Source organism: Cetorhinus maximus, chromosome 2, assembly GCF_964194155.1.
Source record: "Cetorhinus maximus chromosome 2, sCetMax3.hap1.1, whole genome shotgun sequence".
In the NCBI taxonomy this organism is placed as follows: Eukaryota; Metazoa; Chordata; class Chondrichthyes; order Lamniformes; family Cetorhinidae; genus Cetorhinus; species Cetorhinus maximus.
In genome coordinates, this window is record NC_135880.1 from 84394766 (window position 1) to 84415732 (window position 20967).

The window sequence follows — 20967 nt, forward strand, 5'->3', positions numbered from 1 at the left end:
AGGTACACCCACAGTGCTGTTAGGGAGGGAGTTCCAGGATTTTGACCCAGCGACAGTGAAGGAACGGCGCTATATTTCCAAGTCAGGATGGTGAGTGGCTTGGAGGGGAACTTCCAGGTTATGGTGTTCCCATCTATCTGCTGTCCTTGTCCTTCCAGATGGTAGTAGTTGTGGGTTTGGAAGGTGATGTCTAAGGAGCCTTGGTGAGTTTCTGCAGTGCATCTTGTAGGTGGTGCACACTGCTGCTACTGTGCGTCGTTGATGAAAGGAGTCAATTTTTGTGGAAGGGGTACCAATCAATCGACTGGTTTGTCCTGGATGGTTTCAAGATTCTTGAGTGTTGAGTCTTTACAGCTTTCTTAGAAGATTAACTTAAAATGGAAGATGGTGGTTTGCTCATGCACTGGCACCTAGTAAGCCACCTGGCTGATTTTAACTGCCCACTTTCTGGTTTCCACTGGACGCATGGATTCAAATCCCCGCTTTAGATTATATCTCCAATTTTGACAACAACAGCAATAACAACAGGCTGAAATTTGTGCAGTCCACTGGAGCCGGCAGGATGGCTGCAGGCTCAGAGAATCATGTGGGAGGCTACACCTCAGAACCCTGGATGCAGGAAAATGGATCCTGATTATGTCGACGGTTGGAAGGCTAGGAAATGGAGAACTCACCTATTAACAGCAAGAACATCAATTGTTCCGAATCGATCACTTGTATGCAATTTAAATGTAATTCATTGGGATTTAATGTAATCTTCCTGACAAAATGAAACTGACATAAGTCTCCAAAGGTCCCAACGGCCTGGGGAATCAGTGGAATTATTTCTCACTGGCTCTTGTCGCCTAGCTAGTACTTGTGGATAGTGGGCACTGAAGAACAAACTCATGTGCGACCACATAGTCGTTGGCGTGTGGGATGAAAAGCACTCCAACTTTCTACAGACCCTACCTTTCGATCAAGTGGTTCAATATGCGAGGCAGGCTGAGCTCAGAGAAATAAAGTGGGCTATAATTTGTTGTGACTCTGAAGCTCTAGGTGACTCCTTTAACTGGGTAGGCCCATAGGCAGTGGCCCCATGCACACAAAAGCTGACCAAAGTGGCGAAAAACTCCACAGCAGCTGCCATTTTGAATTGCTTAAGCTGTGGTGCAAAGAAACAACAGAGACTCCAGTACTGTCCAGCAGGTGGTGCAGAGTGCTTCCAAAGAACCATAGAAAAGTTACAGCACAGAAGGAGGCCATTTGGCCCATCTTGTCCATGCCAGCCCGAAGACACCCAGGTGCCCTTTCTAATCCCACCTTCCTGCACCTAGCCAATAGCCCTGCAGCTTACAGCACTTAAGGTGCAGATACAGGAAGACTGGACATTTCAAGCATTTCTGCAAATCGTACAATTTTAATCGAGGTAGAAGACAAGAGAATATTTATGGGCAGAATTTTGCCGTTGGCATGCGGGGGCAGGCCCGACATGCCGATGTCACCGTGCGCCATTGCGATATTTCGGAGGGCGGTCTCACTATGAGTTCTGAGGCATGCCCACCATTAATTAACGGGCCAGTTAAGGCCCTTGAGGCAGTAATTGACAGTGATTTTTCACAGCCCGTGTGATTTTCAGAACGTCGCACGGGCACAATGTGCAAAGGGCAGGCCACATTTTTAAAAACCTCATCCACGGGCGGGATAAGAGGGGTGAGTGGGCTCGCTAATGCAAATTGTTAGTACTTTAGTTTTTAACTTACTGCTACTTGCTTGTGTGAACAGGACAATTTCATTTCTCTTCAAAGTTGCTTTGACAGAAAGAACAGGCTTCATTTGAGGACTCTGGAGGAATCATAACACTCAGGGCCTTGCAGGTATCAGACAGCCTTCCCTTACCCTGGGAATGAGGATTGTGGTCTCTGCTGGAGGCACCTCCCCTGAGGAGGAAGGGAGGGCCAGAAGGGGGAGGAGGCCGGGTGTCCATATTCAGCCTCCAGGGCAGCCACCTTTGAGAGGACAGGCGCAGGCACAAGGGGCGCAGGGCCAACAGGAAGTGAAAGGTGGAAGGGGTCGCAAAAGATGCCACTATCCCGCTGCCAGTGTTTACAGGTGGTGATGCAGCTACCTCAATGTGTCTGAGGTGCAGTGCCAAAGGAGGCTCCGTCTCTCAAGAGAGACAGTGACCTCCATCTGTCAGATAATCGGCCCTGAGATCAGCTCCAACTGTGTGGGTGGACACCCCATGCCAGTGGCACTGAAGGTCATGGTTGCCCTCAACTTCTATGCCTCCAGCTCTTTCCAGGGGTCGGTGGATGATCTATGTGGAGTCTCCCAGTCAGCTATCTACAGTGGTGTCAAGCTGGTGACAGGCGTGCATTGACTTTCATTCACTACCGTACAGAACCAGCCAGCCAGGCAGACCGAGCCAGAAGCTTTGCAGCGATTGCTGGCTTCCCCCGTGTCCAGGGTGCAATAGACTGTACACATGTGGCCATCAAGGCACCAGCGGGTGAGCCTGGTGCCTTTGTCAACAGGAAAGGCTTCCACTCCATGAATGTGCAGATAGTGTGTGATCACAGGATGCAGATTCTGCAAGTCTGTGCAATGCTCACATGATGCCTGCATCCTGAGACACTCCCAGGTGCCGAGGCTCTTCAGTGATCCAGCCCGGCTGGATGGATGGCTGCTGGGTGACAAGGGCTATCCCCTCAAAAGGTGGCTCATGACGCCCCTCCTCCATCCAAGAACAGAGGCCGAGCATGCCTCCACAAGGGCGGTGGTAGAGAGAACCATCGGTCTTCTCCAGATGCGCTTCCGATGCCTAGACCGTTCAGGGGTGCACTGAAATGCCCCCGGATCATGTGTCACTGATTGTAGTTGCATGCTGCGCTCTCCACAATCTGACGCTGGAAAGGGAGGACACAGTGGAGGAAGAAGATGTGGACGCAGATGCTCTGGCTGCAGATGATGAGTCCAAGGATAAGTACGCTCAGGAGAATGCTGAGGGAGTAGACGCTGACCGGGCAACTTCCAGGGAGGCAGGGACACCTGGGAGGCTTTGATCCAACGCTCTTCAGCTAGCCTACCAAAGATGAACCTCCAACACATGTCAGGGTTGCTGGCTCCATTCTTGATATCTGAATGCAACATAGAGCAGTAGAACCATAGAAAAGTTACATCACAGAAGGAGCCCATTTGGCCCATCTTGTCCATGCCAGCCCGAGGGCACCCAGGTGCCCTTTCTAATCCCACCTTCCTGCACCCGGCCCATAGCCCTGCAGCTTACAGCACTTAAGGTGCAGATCCAGGCACTTTTTAAAAGAGTTTAGAGTTTCTGCCTCTACCACCAACTTGGGCAGCGAATTCCAGACACCCACTACCCTCTGCATAAAAAAATTCTTCCTCGTGTCCCCCCTACACCTTCTGCCACTTATCTTGAATCTATGTCCCCTGGTTCTAGAATTCTCTACCAAGGGAAACAATTTTATCCTGTCCACTCTATCTATTCCCCTCATAGTTTTGTACACCTCAATCAAGTCACCTCTCAGCCTTCTTTGTTCTAAGGAAAATAACCCCAACCTATCCAATATCTTCTCGTAGTTACGCTTTTCTAACCCTGGCAACATTCTTGTAAACCTCCTCTGCACTCTCTCCAGAGCTATTACGTCCTTCCTGTAATGTGGTGACCAGAACTGCACACAATACTCCAGTTGTGGCCTCACCAGTGTTTTATACAATTCCAACATTATATCCTTACTTTTATATTCTATACCTCTGCCAATGAAGGAGAGCATTCCATATGCCTTCTTTACAACCTTGTCTACTTGAACTGCTGCCTTCAGGGACCTGTGTACTTGTATGCCAAGATCTCACACTTCATCTACCCCTCTTAGTATATTCCCATTTATTGTGTAATCTCTGTAACTGTTTGACCTCCCTAAATGTATGACCTCACACTTCTCTATGTTAAAATCCATCTGCCACTTTACCGCCCACTCCACCAACCCATCTATATCATTTTAGAGATTATGGCTATCCTCTACACTATTCACTACTCGGCCAATCTTTCTGTCATCTGCAAATTTCCCAATCGTGCCCCCCACATTCATGTCCAAATCGTTAATATATAACAAACAGCAAGGGTCCCAACACCAAGCCCTGTGGAACACCACTTGAGACAACTGTCCATTCAGAAGGGCATCCATCGACCATTACCCTTTGTTTCCCGTTACAAAGCCAACCTTTTATCCAGCTTGCCACATTACCCTGAATCCCATGGGCTTTTACTTTCCTGACCAATCTGCCATGTGGGACCTTGTCAAATGCCTTGCTAAAATCCATGCACACAACATCCACTGCACTACCTTCATCAACCGTTCTTGTCACTTCCTCAAAGAATTCAATCAAATTTGTGAGGCAAGGCCTTCCTTTAACAAATCCATGCTGACCATCCCTGACTAGTTCATGCCTTTCCACATGACAGTTAATCCTATCTCTCAGGATTGATTCTACTAATTTGCTCACCATCAATTTAAGACTAACTGACCTATAATTATTTGGCATTTCCTTTGATCCCCTTTTAAACAATGGAACTATGTTTGCACTTCTCTAGTCCTCCGATACCTCCCCTGTATTTAGTGAAGGTTGGAAAATCATCCTCAGAGCATCTGCTATCTCCTCACTGAATTCTGTCAGCAGCCTCGGAATCAATTCATTTGGCCCTGGTGACTTATCAACTTTCATGGATTTCAACCCTTCGAGTACTTCCTCTCTCTTTATTACTATCCCGTCCAATATCTCGCAGTGTTCCTCTTGGACTACTATATCTACATCCTCCATTTCCTTTGTAAACACGGAGGCCAAATATTCATTCAAAACCCTTCCCACAGCCTCTGCATCTACACACAAGTTTCCATCTTCATCTCTGATAGGTCCCACTTTTTCCTTGCCTAACCTTTTAGCATTACTGTATTGGTAAAACATCTTTGCATTATCTTTAACTTTACTTGCTAACCTTTTTTCATGCCCTCCCTTTGATTTCGTTTTTTACTTCATCCCTGCACTTCCTATATTTGTCTAGGCTATCTGCCGTGCTTCGTTCTTTGTGCCTATCGTACACTTTCTTTTTCTGTTTGATCTTCCCCTGTATTCCTCTAGACAACCAGGGGGTCTAGATTTGGCAGTGCCACTCTTATTTTTGTTGGGAACATGTCTACTTTGTACAATTAGGATCTCACTTTTTAGTGCTTCCCACTGGTTTTCTACTGTTTTATCCTCCAGTAGTGCTGTCCAGTCCACCTCAGCCAAGTCCCTTCTCATTTCTGCAAAATTTGCCTTCCCCCATTTCAAGACTTTTACTCCTGCCTTATCTCTGTCCTTTTCCATGGTAATGCTAAATCTAACTGAATTGTGATCACTGTCCCCGATATGGTCGCCAACTGTCATTTCACCCACTTGCCTTTCTTTGTTCCCCAAGACTAGGTCTAGAATTGCATCTCCTCTCGTTGGGTTTGTCACTAATTGGTTGAAAAAATTTTCCTGGACAGACTGCATGAATTTTTCTCCCTCAGTATCCCTTATATTGTTTGAATCCCAGTTGATAGTAAGATAGTTGAAGTCTCCTACTATTATTGCCCTCTTGTTCTTACAAGCAGAAATTTGTTGACATATTTGTTCTTCTATCTCCCTTTCACTATTTGGGGGTCTGTAGTATACTCCCAGTAGTGTGACTGCCCCTTTTTTATTTCTAAGCTCAATCCATAAAGCCTCGTTTGTTGACCCATTTAGTATATCATCCCTTCTCACAACTGGAATTGATTCTTTAACCATTAGTGCTACTCACCACCCCTTCCTTTTTTATCTCCTACTCTATCGTGTCTGAAGACTCTATAACCAGGGATATTCAGCTGCCAGCTTTGTCCCTCCTTTAGCCAGGTCTCCATTATAGCAATGACATCCTGCTTTCATGTGTCTACCTGTGCCCTTAACTCATCTACCTTGTTTGTAATACTCCTTGCATTGAAATATAAACAGTTTAACCCCATCAATTTCCCTTGCTGGACACTTTTTAAACTTTGCTTCTCCTGTAACTCTATGTCTATCACAATGTCCCTAGCTAATGTTCTACCTCCATTTTTCTGATCTGAGTCTGATCTATCTGATCCTACTCCTGGGATCCCATCCCCCTGCCACACTAGTTTAAATACTCCCCAACAGAACTAGCAAAAGCCCCCGCAAGGACACTGGTCTCAGCTCTGCCTGGGTGCAGCCCGTCCGATATGTACAGGTCCCACCTTCCCCAGAACCAGTCCCAGTGCCTCAAGAATCTGAATCCCTCCTGGCTACACCATCTCTCCAGCCACGTGTTCATTTGGTCTATCCTCTTATTCCTGCTCTCGCTAGCACATGGAACTGGGAGTAATCCTGAGATTACTAATATGAGGTCCTGCATTTTAATTTATCTCCTAGCTTCCTGTACTGAGCTTGCAGGTCCTCATCTCTTAGTTTTCCTATGTCGTTGGTACCAATGTATACCATGACCACTGGACCACCTTCCCTCCCCAGAATGTCCTGCAGGCGCTCCAGGACATCCTGGACCCTGGCACCAGGGAGGCAACATACCATTCATGATTCACGTTTGCGGCCACAGAAGCATCTGTTTGTGCCCCTAACTATTGAATCCCTTATCACTATAGCCCTGTCACTTGTTTTCCTCCAGCCCCTCTGAGCAGCAGAGCCACCCACGGTGACGTGAACTTGGCTGTTGCTGCTTTCCCCTGAGAGGCCATCCCCGCCCAACAGTATCCAAAGTGGTATATCTGTTAGAGAGGGGGATGACCACGGGGGACTCCTGCACTACCTTCCTGAGTGTTTTACTGTTCCTGATGGTCACCCATTCCCTTTCTGCCTGTGTAATCTTCACCTGCGGTGTGATCACCTCACTAAACGTGCTATCCACTACTTGCTCAGCATCGTGGATGCTCCACAATGACTCCACCTGCAGCTCCAGCTCCGAAATCCGGTTAGCTAGAAGTTGCATTTGGACACACCTTCCGCCCACATGGTCACCAGGGACGCTGGATGCGTCCCTCATTTCCCACATCCTGCAGGAGGAGCATATCACAGGTCTGAGTTCTCCTGCCATGACGTCCCTCTCGATTAAGCTACTTTCTCCCTTAAAAAAAAATGCTAGCTTGGGGCCTTATTCATGTTAGCTAGGAATCTTGCTTCTTGACTAATTATACTTGTACAGTACTACTCTATACTTTTTAATATATTTTTTAGCTCCTACCTCAGTATTAAGGAATGAATTACTTTAATAGATTGAAAAAAAAAACTCACCAGGATTTACTCATCAATCAGCTGCTTTTTTTAAAATCCAAATTCAGAAATGTGTCCCTCGCAGTTCTCGTGCACTCCTGAAGGTATTGCCTCTCCCTCTCTCTCTCTCTTTTTTTCTGGTTTGAGGAGGAGGGAGGGATGGAAACACTACAGCAATGTCATGTTTGGGGCTATTCCCTTCTTTGACAGTGGGTCTTCCTCGGTCCCCTCCTGAGTTGTGGTGACTGTGCTGACCTCTCCCAGAATGCTTCTCAGTCACTTCTCTCTGTTGGAACATTAACTATGTGCCTTGTCAATAAATCTCAATGACAAACAAGTCACTCATAACATCATGGGTTCCCCTTCACCCACAGAACTAATGAAGCACCCAGAGGCTTGTTGAGAACCAAAACATTTAATGATTGCATACTTTCATACAGAAATGAAAGTCCATTAAAAGGTGTTGAATGCCACATCTACTGAAAAAAAAAACTGAAACATGGGTCAAAAGAAAACCACCAGTGATAAGGCTGTGGTGTGCCTAAGGTGATTTATGTTTACGTTTGCCGGTGCTATGTCTAGGTGCTCCCCCCTTGCTGGCACCGGCATTTGAAACAGCCTGCTCACTCTGCTGTCCTGTTATCCTTGATGACCTTGGTGGGCGTCCTGTGGCCCGCAGAGCCTGTGCTGGCCTAACTGGCAGGGAGTGGCCTGTGTCACAGCTGGCAACTCCCCAGTTGCTGCAGCCTCATCAGATGCCATGGTCACTGGCAGAGGTGCGGAGGAGCTGCTGCCCTCATCCAGAGTACACTGAGAGGAGTCTGCAGAGATGACAGGCAGCTCAAGGGCCAAGTTGAGGTCACTTTGGACCTCCCTGCTCACCATTGATGGACGGGGACCTAGCTGGGATACTGGGTGCCCAATCAATCTTCCATGCTGACACTGACCAGCTGAGGTCAATGCCGCTATGAGGGCTCGCAGGTCCAGCGCATCCCCAGGAAGCACTGATTGTTCTCCTGGAGTAGCCTCTCCATGAGAGTCTCCACTCTCTCCATGGAGGAGGCAGTGTGCTTGGCTATGAGGGTCATTGCATTGCTCATGCACTGCATGGACTCCTCCACAACAGAGACCATGGCATGCATTCCCTCATGTATCTCTGCCAGATCCTCCCGCACACCCTGCTGGACTTCCAGCATCTGCTGCCTCAGGGACAACTCCAGAGACCCATCATCAGCCACCGACTGAGCATGTGCCTGGTTCACAGCAGCCCTCCGACTGCCGGCACCCTGGGCACTCTCTGCTTCCGCCTGCACCTGAAGTGAGTGTGAAGTGCCCTCACTGCTGTGCGCCGAGATATTAGCCGCCGATCTTATCCCCACCGAGGTGCTGGTATCTGCGTTGGTGCCTGCCTGGCTGAGATGGTGTGAGGCTGGTGACTTTATATCTTCTGGGCCCTGAGGGGTCAGTGGCAGTCGCTCTGCCTCCTGAGTCCGGGCGTGCTCCGGTGAGGCTGAAAGGAAGAACAAGGACATTTGATTAGTAGAAGTCGTTACACTGTTACTGTGCATGCCTGGCACCTGGAACAGGATGCGCTCCTCCTTCCATTATCATTGGGCAACCCATGTTGGATGCTGAAATCAATATACAGTCAACAGTGGAATGTTTGCACTGACAGACATTGTGACCTCAGTGCATGGCACTCTTACCTCCCAGTGGCACCCCAACCTCACCACGGCCGGTATACCGGGCACAATGCGCCTTTCCAGCTCGAGAGCCCCCTGCTTGTATCTGGTCATGATGAGAAGGTGGGGCTGCGCTCCGCCAGTCCGCAGCCACTCTGCATTATTGTGTGTTATCTTCTCCTGAAAGGAGAGAGGAGCATTGATTAGTCCACCCTGTACCTGCATTGCCATTGCAGCCTTGCCACCCCCACCTGAGTGAAACACTGCAGGGCTCATCCGATCCGTGACCCTGGAGCCGCCATACACTCACTTCAAGCAGCCAGGACTGACCTCCTTGCCCAGACGTGGCCTCCATCATATTTGCCACTCACTCTAAGACCTTCCAAACCCATGAACACTTCCACCTAGAAGGACAAGGGCAGCAGTTAGATGGGTATACCGCCACCTGGAAGTTCCCCTCCAAATCACTCAGCATCCTGACTTTGAAATATTTTGGCGCTCCACCACTGTGGCTAGGGCAAAATCCTGGTCCTCGCCCCCAAACACTACTATGGGTGTTCCTGCACCTCATTAGGCGGATACAGAAGGCAGCTCAGCAGCACCCTCTCAGGGGCAACTAAGGATGGGTAATAAATGCTAGCCCACCCAGTGAAACCCACATGCTGTGAATGAATGAATGCAAAAAAAAATTTCGAGTTGGGGAGGGGGGCCAGGGGGGGGCCATACCTAACAGCTGTGCTAAGTGATCCATGCCAACACGGTACTTACCCTTCCTGATCGGAAGAGGTCATTAAACCGCTTGAGGCACTGCACCCAGGTGCGTCTCACCACATTGTGGGAGCTGACCCTTTCTGCCACCTCCTCCCATGCATATTATGTTATGTGGGGGTGGGGAGGGCCTCCACCTCCCATCCCTTGGCACAAAGATGCCGTGGCGTGCTGCCACCTCCTTGAGGAGGGCAGCAAGGCACTCATCCGAAAATCTCGGGGCACACTACCCCGCCAACCTGCCCTCCCACCTGGCCTGCTCTCCGACAGCGCTGTCTGACATCCTCCTGTGCGACATCGGTGGCAGCTTTTGGAAGGCTGCATGCGCTGTTTTTGAATAGGCCACCGGGTCGCCATTGGACCGAGCGGTCATTGGACCCACCGCCCACCCCTTCCTGCTGTTCTCAGGAGCCGCGATTCGCGCTGGGCGGGCCTTAATTGGCCCCTCTGCATAAAATGGCGGCACAGAGCCAATTGCAGGTGGCAATCGGCTCTGTACCTGCTCCTGCCCTGCTGCCCCCATCCAAGAAATTGGAAATCAAGAGAAAGACAAAATTACAGAGTTTCTAGGGCAAGGAAATGGTCTTAATCGAGACTATTGATCAGTTACAGTGCAAGTTAAAGGCTTTGATACCAACATTAAAATTGATACTAGAGCTGGAGTTAACATACTAGCAGATCAAATAGACTGGTATCAGCCAATACCCCCTCATCCATCAGAAATCAAATTGCAAGGTCCAGATGGCACAAACCTTCCAATAAAAGGCAGGATAATTGTTCGTCTTTGTTACAAGGGGCGATACATCATTGATTCTCTCTATGTTGTCCACAATCAACACACTTCCTTGTTGAGTGGAGATGTTGATGTATTACTAGGAATTCTGGAAAACCCAGATGATGACCAGCATTTGAACAACTCAATGCCTGTAGAGCAGTGGAATTTCAGCCTACAGCAGCTGAGGAGGTTTATTCAATCAGCAGTTAGTTCCTTCCCATCACTGGACCCTGGGCAGATATTAAGGTTATGGATCTCTTGGGTCTTTAAGAAGCTAGGCCAGAGGTGTCGGATATGGAAGGCACTGTGACAGACAGTGGCCATCATCATGAAGACCTTTTGTACTTGCATTGGCTCTTTCCTGAAGAAAGTAATGAGGAAGAGGCCATTGTAGTACTGAGTAACCTGTTGGAGGATGAGGCCTTAGATGTTGGCTCGCCATTCCAATCTACTGCTGAGCCCGATTAAATCTCTGTTTGTTTTTATTTTGATGAGTCAGCTGTGTTCCTTGGGGCTGTGCAGCATTCAGATCTTTATTCCACTGAACCTACCAATGCAAAATCTAATGTATCACTAGTTGGCCATGAAGAGTCTTCCAAGGAAAATTACTTGCTTAATTCCAGTCTTGAGTCCATAGAGGACCTCACTGCCAGAGAGTTGTTGCACCCGTGTCCATGGGTGAAAGTAAATTGATGCCCATACTTTAGCCTCTGCTGAAAACATTCTCCCCACTAAGCTGCTCTTCAGCACAGAAACCGAGACACAATCTTCAGAGCTTCTAAAGCTTTAGAATCCTGTACAAGAAACTTGTCTACTAGTTATTCATCTACAGGAAATTCACCTTCATATCATCTTAGAGATTCATCCCATTGTAGAAAAAGGTGTTGTCTTATCTTCATAGCCTCAAAAATTCTTCCCACTGTCCAAGGTGGAGCAGCCTCACACAGAGAAAAGCTTGACAATGTTACCTGTGCCAATAGAAAGTAGGCATTCTTTGTGAAATACCATTGGGAAATCACCTTTTCTTTGTTTCCTGAAAGGTCTACAGGAGCCTTGTCATTTTTCTTCTCATCGTCCAGATTCATTAGAATCTCAGACCTTCAATGTATTTTTTGTCTTTGTTTCAATTGTTGCACAGGGCTTTCTGCCCTTTAAGTATGGTGCCTTCTCCTATAAGGGGATCAGGTGTCACGGGTCTCTTGATGTCAGAGCCGCCTCCACCAAATTATCTGGTAGCAAGACCACATCACACATTTTTATAAGCTTGCCGCTACGTACCTAGGTTCAGGTGACTGCATCTTTCCAACACCATATTATTGACTTCTTCCAGGCCTGCCAGCAGACTCAGCAATAGTAGGAGACTATCCAGTTCAACATATTGAGCTAATATCGAGTTAAGACTTAAAATTTATGCAAATAAACTTCCAATACCATGGAATTTGCAATATTAAATCAGTGCATTTACATTAAAAAGTTGTCAAGAATATACATATGTATTACTGGTACCATCATGATGCAGTTTATTGAGTGCATGTATCACATTCCTATGATGATACGATAATAGTGCTTATTGCAGTCCTGCTGTGTATAAAATGTCTTGAAATATAGTCAAAGTCCAAGACTGCTACCTTTCTCTTCTTTTTGTTGTCTCCTTGGATAATGGAATTATTAATCCATATGAGATAGGACTTTGACTAATTTTCTTTTTGTGTTTTTTGCTGAGCAGAAGAATCATTATAGTATACGGCCCTGAATTGGAAACTTGATGAAGCTGGTGGAACTTGATTCAGGTTAAATGCATTGAAGTGAAGAAACTTGTTATTGTGCCAAGGGTGTTGAAGGTCACTCAGATTTAGTTGTTTTGTAATTTACTTGAGCGTTTGTGTGTAAACTATGCAATGCTTTGAAGTGGTCTTTTAGAATGAAATAGGGACAGTTGTATCAATTAGTGATTGCAAAGAAAGTCTCTAATGAATTTAAAAGATTACGAGGCTAAACATCACATTAAAGCACCTCAATTTTCCCTTCTGGTTGGTGATGGAATGAAACATTTAAAGATAACTTGATTACCTTCAAATGGTTGAAAGACACTGGTGAATGCTTGATTACAATCAGGATTCCCTTGTAACACAGGTTTACATGACAAGATATTGTAATTTGATAGGCTGCAATATTGCCATGTTTGACTGTGTGTGAAAGATTGAATGAGTGAGTAAATATGGAAGGAAAAGTAAATGATGCTGATCATGAGGTGAAGGAGACCCCTGACCTCACTGTTCCACATTGCCTCTTTTGCATCCCATGCAAAGAATCTCAATGATCCACTCCCCCAAAGAGCTCAAGGGTTGTGTCTTTGGTGACAACTTCCCATTTTTTTTGCATATGCTATCTCTTCTCAAGGGATATATGCTGGAAAGAGGAATGGGAAAGAAAATGTGTGCTATCCAATATGTCACCAGTCACGGTACAAGTGTGGGAATATTTCATAATTTAATAAGCCACAGAGTCAACACGTTCATATGGCAGCATCTCTCTTGGTACCCAAGAAAATATGCAAATGGAATGGTATCATTGTGGTTATATTACAGGACTACTGGTCCAGAGGACTGGGTGAATGCTGCAGTGAGAAGGGTTCAAGTCCCTTCAAAGAAGCTGGGCAAATTTAAATTCAATTAATTAAAATAAATCTGGAATACTAATCTCACCTCAATCATGGTGACTATAAAACTTCTAAATTGTTGTCAAAACACATCTGATTCACTAATGTCCTTCGAGGAAGGAAATCTATTGTCTTTGCCCTGTCTGGTCTGCATGTGGTTGACTCTCAACTGCTCCCTGAAATGACCTAGTAAACCACTCAGCTGTATTAAGCTGCTGCAAAGAAGTTAAATAAGACTGGATGGACCACCCGGAATAGAGCTAAATGACAAAGGTACATCCAGCCTAGTTGGCTCTGTAAAGTCATCCTCACTGATATTTAAAATTGGGAGAGCTGTCCCAGAGGCTAGACAGCAACAACCTGAAACACTCACATACTCTCAGGCCAGGATTTTATAATTCTGCCATGGCGTCTCCCTGCATCTGCATCAGTGGATGCAGTGAGCCATTTAAATCTCCATTCAGTTCGATCAGACCTGCCAGGCAGGGTAGGGCAGTGGCGGCATAAAATCCTGGCCTCAGAGTCCTACCTTTTAAACAATATCCCAGACACCACCACCACCATTGCTGGATATGTTCTGTCCCACCAGCAGAGGTGGCAGCTCAGTGGTATAGAGTCACCAGGAAGTGGCCCTGGGAGTCCTCAACATTGACTATGGATCCCATGAAGTCAGGTCAAACATGGACAAGAAAACCACCAGCTGATTTTTTTTTTATTCGTTCATGGGCTGTGGGCATCTCTGGCTAGGCCAGCATTTGTTGCCCATCCCTAATTGCCCTTGTTCAGGGGGCATTTAAGAGTCAACCACATTGCTGTGGGTCTGGAGTCATATATAGGCCAGACCAGGTAAGGACAGCAAATTCCTCCCCTAAAGGACATTGGTGAACCAGATGGGTTTTTATGACAATTGGCAATGGTTTCATGGTCATCATCAGAATTTAATTCTAGATTTTTTAAAATTGAATTTAAATTTCACCATCTGCCATGGTTGGATTTGAACCCAGGTCCGCAGAGCATCACCCTGGGTCTCTGGATTACTAGTCCAGCAATGATATCACTATGCTATTGCCTCCCCATGAGTTTGTTGTTATTACCTATTGCCATCTCTCAGCTGGTGAACCAGCACTTCTCCATGTTGAACATCACTTGGAAGAAGCACTGAGCTTAGTAAGGGCACAGAGTGTACACTGTCCATCACTAAGAGTGGCTTGGTAGCACCACTAGAGCCCGAGCTGGCTGAGTCCCGAAGGACATAGCTGCCAGACTGGGCTTGTGGCAGGTGGTGAGAGGACCAGCACAAGCAAAACATCTACTTGACCTTGTCCTCACCAATCTACTTATTGTAGATGCATCTGTCCATGGAAATATTGGAAAAAGTGACTATTGCACAGTCCTTGTGAAGGTGATGTCCCATCTTCCTACTGATGACACTATCCATTATGTTGTGTGGCACTACTATCATGCTAAATAGGGTAGACTCAGAAGGGATCTAGTACCTCAAAACTTGGCATCCATGAGACTCTATGGGCCATCAGCAGCAGCGGAGTTGTATTCAACCACAATCTGTAGCCTCATGGCCCAGAATATACATCACTGTAACATTGTCATCAGCCAGGGGATCAATCCTGATTTAATAATGAGTGTAGAAAAGAGTGCCAGGAGCAGCACCAGGCATTCCCAATAATGAGGTATCAACCTGGTGAAGCTAAACCATAGGACTATATGCAGGAAAACAGAGGAAGCAGCATGTGATAGACAGAGCTAAATGATGCTATAATCAACAAATCAGATAAAAGTGCTTCAGTCCTATCACATCCAGTGGTACATGGAGATTACCAACTAATGAGAGGAGGAGACTCCAGAAAATAGCCTATTTCAATGATGGGTGAGCCCAACACATCTTCCCTAAGTGCCAAGTAGATAATCCATTTCAACCTCCTCCTGAGGTCTCCAGTATCACAGATGCTTGTCTTCAGCCAATTCAATTCATTCCACGAGACATCAAAAACTAGTGTGCACGCTTGCTACAGCAAAGGCTATGGGTCGCAACATCATTCTGGTTGTAATGCTGAAGACTTGTGCTCCAGAATTAGCCTTGCCTCAAGCCAATCTGTTCCAGTATAGCTACAACACTAGCATCAACCTGACAATGTATAAAACTGTCCATGTCTTGTCCACAAAAAGCAGGACACATCCGATCCAGCCAATTACTGATCCTACTCTCAATTATTAACAAAGTGATGGAAGGTGTCATCGACAGTGGTATCAAACAATACTGATTCACCATTAACCTGCTCAGCAATACTCAGTTTGTGTTCTGCCAGGGACAATAGGCTCCAAACCCCACTAGAACTTGGCCAAAGCATGGGCAAAAGAGCTGAATTTCAGAGGTAAAGATTGACTGCCCTTGACTTCAAGGCAGCATTTAACTGAACGTGGCATCAAGGAGCTCTAGCAAAAATGAAGTCAATAGGAATTATGGGGAATCTCCCCACTAGTCATACCTGGCGTGAAGGAAATTGTTTGTGGCTGTTAGAGGTCAGTCATCTCAGCTCCAGGAACTCACTGCAAGAGGTCCTCAGGGTAGTGTCCTAGGTCCAAACGTATTCAGCTGCTTCATCAATTACCTTCCCTAAAGTCAGAAGTGGGGATGTTCGCTGATGGTTGCACAATGTTCAGCACCATTCACGACTCCTCAGATACTGAAACAGTTTGTGTCCATGTGCAGCAAGTCCTAGACAACATTCAGGCTTAGGCTGGTAAGTGGCAAGTAACATTCATGTACACAAGTGCCAGGCAATGACCATCTCCAATAAGTGAGAATCTAATCACCTCCTGACATTCGATGGCATCACATTGCTGAATTTCCCACCATGAACATCCTGGGGATTACTATTGACCAGGAGCTTAAGTGAACCAGCCATACAAATACCGTGGCTATTAGAACCAGGCAGACGCTGGGAATTCTGCGGCAAGTAAATCACCTCCTGACTTCTCAAAACCTGTCCACCATCTAAATGTCACAATTCAGAAGTATAATGGAATATTTCCCACTGGCCTGGTTAACTTCAGCTCCAACAGCACCCAAGAAGCTTAACATCATCCAGGACAAAGCAGCCGCTGGATTTGCACTCTATCCACCACCTTTAACTTACGCTCCCCGCAAGTGGCAGGAGTGAGTACCATCTGCAATCACTGCAGCAACTCACCAAGGCACCTTTGACGGTACCATATAAACCCATGACACAGAAGGACAAGGGCAGCAGTGCATTGGAACAACATCACCTGCAAGTCCATCTTCAAGTCACACACCATCCTGACTTGGAAATATATTACATATATAATTCGTTATTGCTAGGTCAAAATTCTGGTACTCCCTTCCGCACAGCACTTTGTACCCACACATCATCATGTAGCAGTTCAAGAAGGTGGCTCACCACCATCTTTTCAAGGGCAGGGATGGGCAATGGCCTCATCATTTACATCGACATCCCATTAATGAATATAAAAATTCAAAAAGATGGATATAGTTGACGATGGGCAATGAATTCTTCCTCCATGTAGGTGCACCAACTTATAACTGAAGTACAGTTAAGAGGACTAATCAGTGCCATGAAGAGATTAATGCCTATAATATTATTGGAAATTATTTTTTAAAATAGAGTCAAGTGGTTTCTGTCTATGTGTGTGTATGTGTGTGTGTCTTAATTGAATTAAAGCCAGCTAGCCTGAGTGCTTTGATGTATATAAAGAAGTGGGTTTGAAATGACAATTAGATAAACATGGGGAAGTTTAGAAACATAGGGCCAGGCTTTTTCAGTCGGCGTGCGGTGGGGGTCGGGGTGGGGGGGGGGGGGGGGGGGCGACAAGCCGGTATGATAAATGACGTGTGATGACGTCGGGCGTGAGAACTGATGTCATCTCGCTGTCTCGCAGTGTTTCGTTCGGCGGGTGCGTGCCAGATTCGGCAGCGAGCCTACCGATAACTGATAGGCCTATTAAAGCCATTAACAAATTAACTAATGTCATTGTTTACACTGCCCGTCCAACCTTAAGTTTGGCAGGTAGGTGAAAAGGCCAAGCAGCCTTCACGTTTTTTAGGAAACCTTATCCACGAGCGAGATGAGGTTTCCTAAAGCTTTTACTATTTAAATAAAAATTTTATATGAAATATAAACACATGTCCCATCTCATATGACACAGTCACATGAGGGGACATGTCTCATTAAATGTTTAAATTCTGTAAAAATGTTTTTACAAACCGCTTCAATCTCCCTGAGGCAGCTCTGTGCCTCAGGGAGGTTGAAGCGCTGTTTCTCACGCATGCGTGAAAGAGCGCTGGTCCTGACTCTCCCTCCTCCCCACACCTGCACAGATAGCGCTGAGCACTACGGCTCGCTGGGTGAGCCTTAATTGGTCCGCCTGCGTAAAATGGCGGTGTGGAGCCGATTGCGGGCAGTGGTCAGCTCTGTGACCGCTCCCGCCGAGCCCGACTGACGCGGGAAAAATTCAGGCCTATGTGTTATTGTTGCCTTGGTGAAGATTTACCTGAGAGTGATCTAATTGGGGATTTGTTTAAAAGTTATTATGGTAGTAATTTGAAGACATGTGTATGTGTTTAATTTGTTGTTAAATTAATACATGTTTAGTTTAGTTTTATATATAAAACCTCTTAAAGCTCAGTGGTCGTATTACTCCTGAATTCAAAGACTGCATCGTGAAATGTACAAATTGTAAAAATGGATTATGACAGTTATTTCAAGTTTCCCTCTGGGATTTGAACAACTCAGCCCTTACCATCGGCTGTGAAATAACATCAGTTAACTCCGTACAATGTATCCACATGTAGCTTGGCAACCTTCTATAGCCAGCAAACTGACCTGCTCTCAGGTTGGCCACAGATGAGCTTGCATCACTCACTCTGTCACCTCTATTCACGCTGCTCTTAAACTGATTTTTTTAATGCAGGGCATCCTAATCTCAAAAAAGAGCTATCAATGTCTGCTGGACCTCCAAAACACTGTCTCTGAAAGTTTCCTCAAAAATCCAAAGGCTGCTAAGTGCTGTCTCAGGGAGGTCACCTCTACTTTCAAAAATATTAAAAATAGAAAAATAAAATTCCCTTACATGTCCCCTCATGTGACAATGTCACATGATTTGGGACATGTTCATAATTTCTTGCACTGGCTCTGCTTCCCTTCATTAGTGCCCCTCACTCTCTAGGGTGAAACAAGGGCACTTGAAGGGTGAGATCTACTGGTATTGGATAATCTTGCCCTGACCCTGTGGCACTTCTAGCATGTCTGCTGGTGAACATTGGGGTGACCAAAAGAGTTGATCTCAAGTTATTGCTCAAGGTCAGTGGGAAGCACCACAGGCATGCTCAATGCTTTTGCACAGGGGCCCATTGGCTGCCTGAAGTACTCACCAAGATAAGCCACCTCCCTGACCATCTAAGCCTAAATGTAACATCCTTGAGTTTGTAAGCTGCACATAGCAACCAGTTTCCCATTACAACCATGGGCAGGATTTTTCACTCGGTGTGCGGGCGCGTGCCTGAAACACCCAAGCATAAAATAGCGCGCAATGACGTTGGGCGAGCATCCCGATGTCGTCGCGCACTTGCACGATATTTCAGTCGGCGGGTGCGCGTGAGAGTCGGCAGCGTGACCGCCCACAATTCAGCCAGGCAACCTTTGGCTTTTTGAGGAAACCTCATCCAAGGGCGGGATGAGGTTTCTGATATTAATTAAAATAAATAAAAATGTTTGGGAAGAATTTTTATAATCTATACATTTAGGTGAGTGAGACTGATGTGTTGACATTTTTGTCACAATTTAAAATGTTTATTTCATGGGGCAGGATTTTTTTCTCAGCATGCAGGTGCGTGCCCAACATGCCCGAGTGTAAAATAGTGCACGATGTGTTGGGTGAGCGTCCCAACGTCATCACGCACTCGCTGCCGACACTCGCACGCTCCCGCCGACAATTAAGAAGCCTATTAAGGCCATTAATTTATTAATTAACATGAATTTTTTGCTGCCCGTCCAAAGTTACAGTTGGCAGGCGAGCGAATCGGCCAGGCGGCCTTTGGATTTTTGAGGAAACTTCATCCAAGGGCGGGATGAGGTTTCCGATATTAAATAAAAAGAAATAAATTGCTTGGGCACAATTTTTATAATCCATATGTTTCGGCGAGTGAGTCCAATGCGTGGACATTTTTTTCGCAATTTGAAATCTTTATTTCATGGTTTCAAATTCTTCAGCTCTCTGAGGCAGCTCTCTGCCTTCAGGGAGCTTTCATTGCGCACTACCCCATGCCTGTGTGACTTCAGCCCTCGCCCTCCTCCTGCCCCCACCTCAGCAGTGCTGATCCTTCCAGCACCCATTAATTGGCCGATCGTGGGCAGCGGGCCGTTTCTAGGCCGCTCCAGGGCCCGCCCATCGCAGCTGCCCGATGGCCTCAAAATTTAGCCCCATGAAAACTTTTTACTTCACAGTAATGTATTCATTGTAACCGCCTTTATTTTAATACAACATGTTGGCATAAGACATGTAAAATAATGTTATGTTAATCCATGCTCCCACATTTCATCTTGAATTCACGTCAGGGTCACGATTCCCGGTGAAAATAAGAGCATGAAATTCCAAATTATCTTCATTTAAAAAAAAACAATTCTCTTTCACGCAGTGGGGAAATGTTTTCCCTTGTGATCTGCAGCTTTGCCCAATTTTTCAGGCTGAGATCAAGACTGGGACTAATTTTGACTTAGTGTAACTGTGTAAAATGGTCAATAGTGCAAACACATTACTATATAAGGACCTGCGCTCCTGGGATATCAACAACCTTTAATCTCCAAAACATTGTGGTAAATTTCCATCTTTGTCACACCAAACACAGAGCAGGTATACTGGGAAAGCATGAAGAAAACTTATGTGTGCACCAACATACAATTTTCCATCCGTTAAAAATAAAATCAATAAGAAAATCATGAGGGCTTTTGCCGATTCCCCCCAAAAATTTTCATTGCACGAGCTCCATGCAGAGGTGATTAAAATAATAATTTAATTATATGGTCATTATTTCTAATAGATTTATTTAAAGTTCTAACTGAATAACTCTGACCTGAAAATGTTTCAAAGTATGAATATTGTTATGGACAGGAGAGAGAGAAACTGAGCTTTATTCTCTTCCCATCTGTCTGTAAGCAAAGGTATTTTTAAAATTATTTTTAAAGTAGGCTGTGGCATGCCTCCCCAAACCCCCAGTATGTGTAATCCAATTTACTAATAACTCGCAGAAAATTTGTGTTATGATTAACTCAGAGGGTAAGTTTGTTCACATTTAAACCTGGGGATGGGGTTGGGGTATATTCACAACCCCCACCCCCACACACTCAGACAAACACACACACAGGGCAGAATTGTGCCCTTGATGGGCGGGTGGGCCTGACCAACTCGGTGGTGGGTGGGCAGCCGATCGCCGCCGCCGAAATGGGCCCCGCCGCCATTTTAAGTGGGCAGACCCATTAAGGCCCACTCAGCGTGTCGCCCGACGGGAAGTGCTATGCGCTTCCTGTGCGGGCGGGAGGGGGGGTATTCCCCAACTGCCAGAGTGCGCTTTTTCACACATGTGCACTTCTCCCTGAGGCAAAGTGCTGCCTCAGGGAGATCACTGAAACTCTGTGAAACTCTAAAAATAGAAAAATAAAAAAATCATTAACGTGTCCCCCTCATGTGAAAATGTCACACGAGATGGGACATGTTAATGAAATGCACAA